This window comes from Sceloporus occidentalis, unplaced genomic scaffold (genome assembly GCF_023333645.1).
Source record: "Sceloporus occidentalis isolate IW3139 unplaced genomic scaffold, rSceOcc1.0.p SCAF_128, whole genome shotgun sequence".
NCBI classification, from domain to species: Eukaryota; Metazoa; Chordata; class Lepidosauria; order Squamata; family Phrynosomatidae; genus Sceloporus; species Sceloporus occidentalis.
This window is the reverse complement of record NW_028317108.1, coordinates 916060-926632: the sequence shown is the minus strand read 5'-3', so window position 1 is coordinate 926632 and position 10573 is coordinate 916060. Positions and strand designations below refer to the sequence as shown.

Here is a 10573-nt window from a genome sequence, read left to right as displayed (position 1 = left end):
ATTGCAAGGCGCATCCGCCATCTTTACTCCTGGCAGCGATTACGCTACTGTTTCGTGATCTGTCGCTTTTTCATTTATCTGTTTTGCGTACGGAACGGAATTCGTGTGGATTCTCATAACACTGTCTATATGTTTATTATCTGAAGCAAAACGATTGTTGAATAAAATAAATATTGTTTCCAATATATAATACTTTATCCATGCTCACTCACCCTTACACATAGACATTCATGCTCACATACACTGTTACAGAGACATTCATGCTCCCTCACCCTTACACATAGACATTCATGCTCACATACACTGTTACAGAGACATTCATGCTCACTCACCCTTACACATAGACATTCATGCTCAAAATATATTTTCTGTAAGATATAACAAAATATTTTTCTGTATGATTACGTGTGATGTAAAGTGGAATAGCCTCTGGGTTTAAGTCACTTAAATGCAAAAAAAAAAACCATGTCTGTAAAAGATTCTAATAAACCTCAATTAAGAAATGGACCATATATAATTATTGGTATAGGCAATAGTTCAATGATAGGCTTCAAGGTTTCCTTGACCTTAAGATATGGAATGAAGGATTTGCTGAACAGGCATTCTATAGATAGGATAGTAACTTGCTAATGCATGGTATAGTTGTAACTGTAAAAGGGCATTACAGTATGCGTACAGCCACCACCTAAAATAGGGTCTCGACGTGTAAAGATCTTAGTGAGCATGTTTACCCAATTAGGTGAAGACCAATAGACTGACAAGACTGACATCATTATTCAAACTGTGTATATAAGTTAAGGCCTTGGAGAAGCATAGGAGGAGAGGTAGAGGGGAGATGTACTTGCCATCCAGGTACTCTTCACGTCCCAACACTCCCTCCCTCCATCCTCAGGAATGCATAGGACAGATGTCATGAACTAAATTCCTCTCCAAGGTTTTGTAAGACTCGTTTTGTATTATTTTTGTTATCTACTTTTAATATTCTTCTTCTATTTTTGTTCGTATTAAATGTTTTACCTTTGTTTGCATCTAAGTGACTCTGCCTATTTTTGACGCACATACATTTATATGTGATCCAATTATTTGAAGTTTGTATTGGCCCGAATACATTTTATTACAATGTCAGTGGTGACATTAAGTCACATAAAAATGATGTATTTCCAATCTTTAATCAATGTGCATTGCTATAGAATGCTTGATTCTTGTTTTTGAATCCACACAAGATATGAAATCTGAGATCGGTCTAAGCTTTTCCTTCAAGCATGCGAGCACGGTTTAATTGTTTTATTATTCAACATAAAATTTCCAGGTACTTAAAATCTAAATTTGTAAAATATAGCAAGGAAAAGGTATTTTTGCCAAATAGTAAAAGGAATTTTATTGGTGTAACAGTGCTATCCGCGTCAGGTTGGGTCTCTACTCTCCCTTGTTGAATTTGTCCTCATCAGTGTTCAAAAGCAGAGGAAATCTCCTCCCTGCGCAGATTCCAGATCTGATTTAGAGCACGGTGGTTGCCCATCAGACGGGACTGGGGTCTACTCGTGATCTTTTTCGTAGATACCAGTGAATGAAAACCACCAGCGGTCCCATAACCGTTACAATGGCCGCACTCATTATCACTGCCACTAATGTTGTTTGAGGGATCCGGATGAATGAGGCGTTCTGTAAGTCTACACTTGGGGAGTCAGATCTTACGCATGAGTTGTCTTTTCCATTATATTCGTATAAAGGGGAACAGGAAGTGCAATTATTGGCAGACGACCCTTTACACGTAAAGCAGGATGGGTGGCAAGCGGCACAAGAACGAACAAGGTGAAAGCTGCTGGGCTCTGACACCTCCGCTCTCTGCGTAAACTTAAAGTATTTGGCAGGGCAGTAAGATAGACAGAGCTTTCCAAAGGTATAATATGGTGCCAAACATTCTATGCACGACCCATTTCTATCCCGCCTCAGACACTTTCTCATGACAGACTTCTTGATTTTCCTGGACATCATGTGTTCATCTGTCCCGTACAAAATCAACGTGACGTGACGTAGAAATCCGTGGTTGGTGTATCTTCCTCTGTTCCTAAATTCTAAGGTCCAAAGGCCCAATGGATTTTCATCCCAAGATTGTGTGGTCATGAAGGACCAATCTCTGTACCCATCAGTGCTGGTATCATGTGGTCTCTTGCCCATCAGCACAGAACGGGTGCCCATAGGACTGGTAAGATAGATTTCCAGGTCACCTCTGCGACTGTAGCTGAGGGACATTTTTGCTTGGACATGCTCAAGGGATGTTATGTGATTGGGGGACCCAGAACAGGCAGTGACATTGTAAGTCAAAATCAGATCTGAATGCACTTTTTTGGGGGTGCTCACAATTGTTATGAGGCACTTTCTTTGAGGCTGCGTTGTCTCCCATGTTTCGGCCAGCTCCACTACTCGTCCAGCATGCAAAAGTCCGTAGCCGAAAAAGTGGCTCACTTTTCTTCCCACTCCATTTATGACCCAATCGTCAGCCATTAGGTGGGCAGGACTGGACGCTCTTACCACGATATGTTGTATATCCCTCCATGTAAGAGCTGGGTTTGCCTCCAATGCCAAAGCAAGGATCCCGGCAGCAAGTGGAGTGGCGGCTGAAGTCCCGGTGTGTTTATCTGTACACGTGTGGCGTATATCAGTGGTGATAAAAGTCTCTTCCTCACCACCACCGCTGCTGTAAGTGCTTGTAAGTTTGCATGCACACGCCTCACTGTACCAAGGGACTGTTCCATGATTTGTGACACCCCCAACAGCAACAGTGTAGATACTGTTGGAGTAGCCGTTACTGTTGCAGTTGTCATTCCTGCCACCGTTTCCAGATGCCCAAACAAAGATAGATCCAAGGCCACGGCGGCCATTTAGTATTCCTTTGTAAAACGCCTCAGAAGACAACACTCCTGGTCCATCCAGTACCTTTCCATCATCAGTGGGACCCCAGCTGGCGCTATAAATGTCAATATGCTGTGGGTTAAAACTCAACGACTGAGCTTCAACAATGTCTGTGACTATCCCATCCAGCATTCGCACACCTCCTATTCTAGCGTTGTATGCTACTCCAGCGCCGCAGATATCATTATTGGCAACCGCAGCCACCTCGCCTGCACAGCGGGTCCCGTGGTTGTTCTCATTAGATGAGTTATATCGGGGCTGAGGGTCAGGATCGTCGTCATTAAAATCATAACTCGCTTCCGGATCATAGTTTAATGCGAGATCGGGGTGGTCCTTTTCAAGCCCATCATCCACAACGGTCACCACCACGCCTCGTCCGGTATATCCACGGTTCCAAGCAGTCTGGATGCCTAAGTCAAGATTTTTACCCAGGTACCACTGCAAACTGAAGAGGGGGTCTGTGGGAACCATATCAGGCTGTCTTTTCTCCCTTCTCCTCAGCGTCTGCTGCTCAAACCAGCTAACCTTGGGTTCTTTTTTCAGTTGAATATTTCTACCCCAGTGAGGGCTGAAGGATTTCCTTTGAATGCCACGATGAGATAGATGGTAGAAATCACTGCCAAGCACCACCTGCCCAAGGTTGATGAAACCGAATTTCTGTGCAATACGTTCTGCCTCTACAGAGCCATCAGGTATGTGCACAGCCCAGCTATTTGTGTAAATCTCCAAAGTAAAGATCACATGGATCAGAACAGTAACAACGAAAACCAGAGCTATGCTCCTCATCTTGTACTGTCAGCTTACAAAAGCATCTGTTGGCCTAACGGCCAGTGCTTTTATAACCTACACTATGTCACAGTAGAAGGGCGTGGCACATCTGTTACATCACAATAGCAGGGCGGGGCTCGGAACTCTCAGCGACAAGCCGGCTAGAAAATGCTTACAGTTATGATTTCAATATATAATTCTGAACCAGTAGCGTGTGATATATATATATATATATTATAAACACGGTATATATACACACACATATATATATATATATATATATATCACACACAGACTACCATTCTAAAATATGGGGTCACTTGGAAAATAACAATTGCAAAGGGGTTTTCTAACGATTGATTAGCCTTTGAAAGTTAAACTTGGATTAGCAATCACAACGTGCCGTTGGAACGCAGGAATGATGGGAGTGATAAAGAGCCTCTGAAAAATCAGCCGTTTTCAGCTACAATCATTCAGTCATTTATAACATTAATGATGCCTGTGCTGTATTTCTGATGCATTTCATGTCATTTTAATAGACAACATTTGTTTTCAGAGACAGTTCTATGTGACCTCATACTTTTGGATGGTGGAGTTAGATATGTATATATATATATATATATATATATATATATATAGATAGATAGATAGATAGATAGATAGATAGATAGATAGATATAATGCCAATATATTAGTGGTAATATAAACAAAACTCTTGGGGACTCTTATCAAGAGAATCTAAGAGTAATAAAGTAACAGAGTAATAAAGTGACATTTAAAGAAGCGACCTGATTAAGGGTTAAAAATTGTGTAGAAAGGGCACGAGAAGACAAGCAGTCGCAGGGTCAACCCTTGAACACTGAACAAGATGGCTCCGGATATAAAAACATCAAATCCATGGCATGTAGCTGTATGTCCTAGCAAGGTCTTGGGATAAGAACGGGATCGGCATATTGTTATCCCGACGACTGAGTGAAGATGCGACCAAGGACTGATTAAGGTCGGAGTCTGCAGTCAAACTCTATTCCTGTGTTTCCTGTACAAAATTAAATATGATTTAATGATCTCTTTTTTTTCCCCAGTGTGATACAGTGTTAGCTAATGCATACACACATATATAACCCTGGGGACGGTCACCTGTGGGATCCACAAGGTCCTCCATGATGACCTTATTTTAATGAGAATATACACTAACATTAATCTAAATGCCTATATTATGTGTTTCAATCGTCAACGTGCGCATGCCCAAAGCGCTTTTCACAGGAGTGTGTACTTATGCAGGTTCTGGTACCCTAAACACCTACTTAATGAGTAGACCATCAGGCTACGAGTTATTCTTTTTCTGCTTGTAACAAATACGTGTTTTTTTCTTGCAAGGGTTCAAAAACCTACTTTCTTATTACCATCCGGTTTCAGCTCAGTCATTTTGTGACATAACATTGTAACAGCAGCGGCTCCAGACATACCGTGAACTCCTTGTGGATGATCGCAATGTAGGGGACACATTTTGTGTTATCCCAATGGGCAATAAAACCACCGTACATAACTATCACACTATGCAATGAAGAGATGCATACAACATACATCATACACTGCGCATCAGGCAAGCCCCAACTCTTCAACCAGCGACATCATTAATTAAGAGACATAATCAGAAGCTTTGGGAAGCAAAAGGTACAACCAGGGTTCATGGAATTTTATTAAGAAGAAAAACGACACAAAATCCTGATCCGTTTCATACATTTATAATACATCTATAATAACACAAGACAGGTGGAATTAATATAATCATTGAAAACTGTTCATCGGACTTTTAGTCACAAGCCACGTATTGATAGCGAAGTCACTATAAAAACAAAGGGGTAAACTAGCAGTTTTAATGGGTTAACAACTTCCATGTCTGCTTACGGTGAATACTTCACTCCAGTGGCGACTCTAGAAACAATATATAGGGGGGGAACACAAGATACCACAGTCAAACTGGGGGGGCATTCATAATTTCCAAAAGTAATGTGCTATGGAATTATACTTTTGTTATTGGGCTAAAATAATACTTGATCATTCAACATGGGAAGCCTGAAGCCACAATTGAGTGCGACTAATCCTTGAAATAAATATTATAACACAATAAATAACTTTTCCACTAAATGATTTCAGGGCCTTGAACATTTTGTCCCCTGAGGTCACTACAACTTCAGGAGGGCATTTTATCTCTGGATAAATATAAATTAAATAATTCCTACTGTAAGTTAAGTGCCAGGAACAGATGACCAAACACACACACCAACACAGGCTCTGTCACACCAACACCCAGACACACACACCAACACAGGCTCTGTCACACCAACACTCAGACACACACACCAGGACAGGCTCTGCGACACCGACAACCAAACATACACACACACCAGGACAGGCTCTGCCACACAGACACCCAGACACACACACCAACACAGACTCTGTCACACCAACACTCAGACACACACACCAGGACAGGCTCTGCGACACCGACAACCAAACATACACACACACCAGGACAGGCTCTGCCACACAGACACCCAGACACACACACCAACACAGACTCTGTCACACCAACACTCAGACACACACACCAGGACAGGCTCTGCGACACCGACAACCAAACATACACACACATCAGGACAGGCTCTGCCACACCCACATCCAAACACACACACACACCAGGACAGGCTCTGCCACTGTTAGCAATCACACTCCTATCATGCCAAGTCAGCCAGTGTATGCTGGTACAGGGTGGCTGTAAGTGATGGGCAGACCCCATACTGCTGGCAGCATCAATAGACAAGGGGGGCAGCTAGCTAGGTTTCAGCATGTACTGGCTGACTTGGCATGATAGGAGTTTGATTGCTAACAGCAATCAAAGTCCCATCATGCCTAGGTTCCAGCACTTACACATCCAACCAGTAAATGCTGAAACCTAGGCATGATGGGACTGTGATTGCTGTTAGCAATCACACTCCTATCATGCCAAGTCAGCCAGTACATGCTGGTACAGGATGGCTGTAAGTGATGTGGAGACCCCATACTGCTGGCAGCATCCATAGACAAGGGGGGCAGCTAGCTAGGTTTCAGCATGTACTGGCTGACTTGGCATGATAGGAGTGTGATTGCTAACAGCAATCACAGTCCCATCATGCCTAGGTTCCAGCACTTACACATCCATGCTATCACACACACACTCATTCATTCATATACTCATTCATTCACAGATTCATTCCCTCAATCACACATTCTCATTCAAACTCCCTCCCCACCCCTTACCTGCACTGCAGCTCCTGGACGCTGCTCAGAGACTTCAGCAGAGGGCGCATACATCTATGCACAGACATGTAGTCCATTTAATCTGTAATAACTGACAACTGCTCAGATGATCTTTAGTCATAATATAAACACAAGCCACATATTAATAGCCTGATTTATACTTTTTATGCCGACTATCAGTTTTAATGGGTTAACTACATTTCGCCCTCACAAACATGGCAGCTTCTTGAGATGAGGTACAGATGGCAGACCGCGGGAGGGCACTGGGTATACAGAACGGCACTAGAAGCATGAAATAAATATGTAAAAAAAGTATTTGTTGTTCGGTTTTGTATATAATCCGGTCCCTCATCTGATCGCTGCACAGACACCAACATGTTTAGTGTGGCTGGTAACAGGCGGTGACCCGCCAACACGTCCTCTTCATGCGGAAGCTTTGTAATGTGTATATATATATATATATACACACACACACAAACACACGAGACCAGAGCTCTCCTCATTCCACGGTAAGCTGGGCGCTGTCACTTTGACCGTGATGATCGTGTTTCCGTGCTGAAAAACATCAAGAATATTACCTTTTATTCATACAGCGCTAACAATTTGTGCATATAGCCCTTCATATAGTCCATACATTCAAAGAGTCTGACAAAACTAAAACCGACAGATTAAAAATGATCATTTACGTTAAGTAAATAGAGACCGGTCCGTAAACTTACAGTCTAGAGGATATTTCGATTCAATGGCCACCATCCTAGATCAAAATGCAAAAGTTAACACATCCACCACTTTTGCTCCGGTTGCCCACCGACTTGATGAAAGGTTACATATTATGTTTAAATAATTCCATAATTGGAACCCTGCTATGTGTACCCAATAAGTAGACACAACTACCTTGAACTGAGTACAGCAGGAATGAACAGTTTATTGTTGTAAAACATAGACTGATATAGCCACAGAACTTCATTAACATAAATTACCATTGATAAACAGGTAGACAACCCAACCTTTAATCCTCTTTAGCTACCGAATATCCCCCTGGTAGCCATCCTGTTAATGGGATTACTTTACACAATGGAGTTCCTGCCTGTTTGGCAGCCAGGCTGGAGCCATCTCTGAGTACCTTGGGCCCCTGTATGACAGGTAATTCTGTCACATATCTCCCCTTTTAAAAAGAAGACTGAACTGGAGCCAGACCCCAACCGGGTCTGCATCCAGTTCAGTCGGACAGCACAGCTCCGTCGCTCCTGGAGTTGTGGATGCAGGGGGCTGGCAAAGGGCACCTTTCCCACTAACCAGTCCTGGGGTGCACTTAAGAGACTGGGGAGTTCGGGTCCCAGACGAGGACAACAGTCCCACTCGCCAGGGCAGGGAGACAGGGTCCATAATCTGCGGGTAGCAGGCATGCTTTCAGTCCTCTCCAGGGGCCCCAGTGATGGACAGTTCCGTCACACACTCCATCACATATCTCCTTTTTCTGGGGGAGACTGACGTCTGATAAGACCCCACACGGCTTGACTCCAAAGTCAGTCTGTATATCCGAACCACCACTGCCAGCCACAAATTGGTACTCCCCAAAACAATTTAACAAAGGACCAGTACTCACCAGGCCCGGACTGGGACCAAAAATAGGCCCGGGCATTTAAGCCTGAGCAGCCCATATTTATTTATTTATTGTTAAAGCCCACCCTTCATGTACCATCTTTGCATTTAATCATTCACACAAATCATTAACACATTCATTAATGCAGTCTCACAAATCATTCAAGCAATTCATCCACACATGAATTCATTAATTGTCATACGCATTCACACAATTCATCCACACATTTATTCATTCATTCTCATACGCATTCACACTACCCCCTCTCATCATCTTATCTGCCCCTTCTCACTATGTTCCCCCTTTTCACTATGTAACCCCCTTCCCCACTTCTCAATATGTACCGCCTCTATCTATCCCCTCTCCCCCTTTCTCACTACCTAACCCCCCTCTGCCCCTTCTCACTGCAGCCCCTTCCCTCACCCTATTTACCTTGTTGCCAGAGCAAGCAGCAACTGTGACCGTGCCTGTGGCAGGGCAGGATTGACTTAGGGGCTGATGGAGCTGCAGCTCCAGGCTCCTACCTTAAAATAGGCCCAGTCAGGACCGGACTGACTGGGCCTATATGGCCGCATTATGGCAGAGCCCCTTAAGCCCGCCGCAACTGCAACCGGGTCCGCCACTCTAAGGCAGAGCCGGCCTTAGGTTTTCTGGCGCCCTGTGCGGACTACTCCTCTGGTGCCCCCCCATCCCAAAAAAAGAAAGGAATAAAAACTTGTAACAAAACTCCCCTTTCTCACTATCTATCCCCCTGTATCACTATCTACCACCTCTGCCTCTTCTCACTGTTATCATTATATACTGAGGCAGACATTGACGGTGGTACAGCATAATACTTATCACTATATACTGAGGCAGAAATTGACGGTGGTACAGCATAACATCTACCACTATATACTGAGGCAGACAATGACGGTGGTACAGCATAACACCTATCACTATATACTGAGGCACACATTGACAGTGGTACAGCGTAATCCCTATCACTATACATTGAGCCAGACATTGACAATAGTGCAGCATAACCCCAATCACTATATACTACGCCAAACATTGTTGTGGTGTAGGCCTACCACTTCATTGTCTGGCTTAGTAGTAGGGATGCACCGAAACGAATTCTGGACTGAAACCGAAAATGCAGCATTTACCTGTCCGAAACCGAATATGACCTCCCCACACCATAAAAAAAACCCTTTTATTTAAAGTAAGTAACACACCAAAATAGGACAAAACAATTAAAAAACAATATTATATGTATATATATATGATTGTTAACAGCAATCACATTCCTATCATGCCCAGGCATACCCAGATTCCAGGATGTACTCGCAGACTTGGCATGATAGGAGTATGATTGCCCTATCTACCCCTTCTCACTCCCTTCTGCCCCATCTACCCCTTCTCACTCCCTTCTCCCCTATCTACCCCCTTTCCCCCGTCTCACGCCCTTCTCCCTATCTACCCCCTCCTAACTATCTACCCTCTCCCTCTTTGAAGTTCACTTACCTTTCAGGAGTCCTGCGGTGAGGGTGCAAGGCCTCTGCCTCCCAGCTCTGCCACTGTATGGAACAGTATAGAGTGATGGGAGTTATGATGTACTTTTAGAGCATAATTAGATCATGAAAAAGACATTGGAAATGGTACAGCATAACACCCATCACTCTCACACACTTACCAATCCACACCTATATACCAATCCACACCTATATACCAATCCACACGTATACACCAATCCACACGTATACACCAATCCACACGTATACACCAATCCACACGTATACACCAATCCACACGTATACACCAATCCACACGTATACACCAATCCACACATATACACCAATCCACACATATATACCAATCCACACATACACCAATCCACACATATATACCAATCCACACATACACCAATCCACACATACACCAATCCACACATATATACCCAGAGCCGGCCTTAGGTGTTGTGGCGCCCTGTGCGGACTACTCCTCTGG

The 10573-nt window shown here is 43.6% G+C and overlaps 1 pseudogene; it reads right to left on the bottom strand.

Annotated features, from left to right (window-relative positions):
* Positions 1 to 1518: 1518 nt before the first annotated feature.
* Positions 1519 to 3699, bottom strand: LOC149281719 (proprotein convertase subtilisin/kexin type 4 pseudogene; annotated as a pseudogene).
* Between the last annotated feature and the right edge of the window lie 6874 nt (positions 3700 to 10573).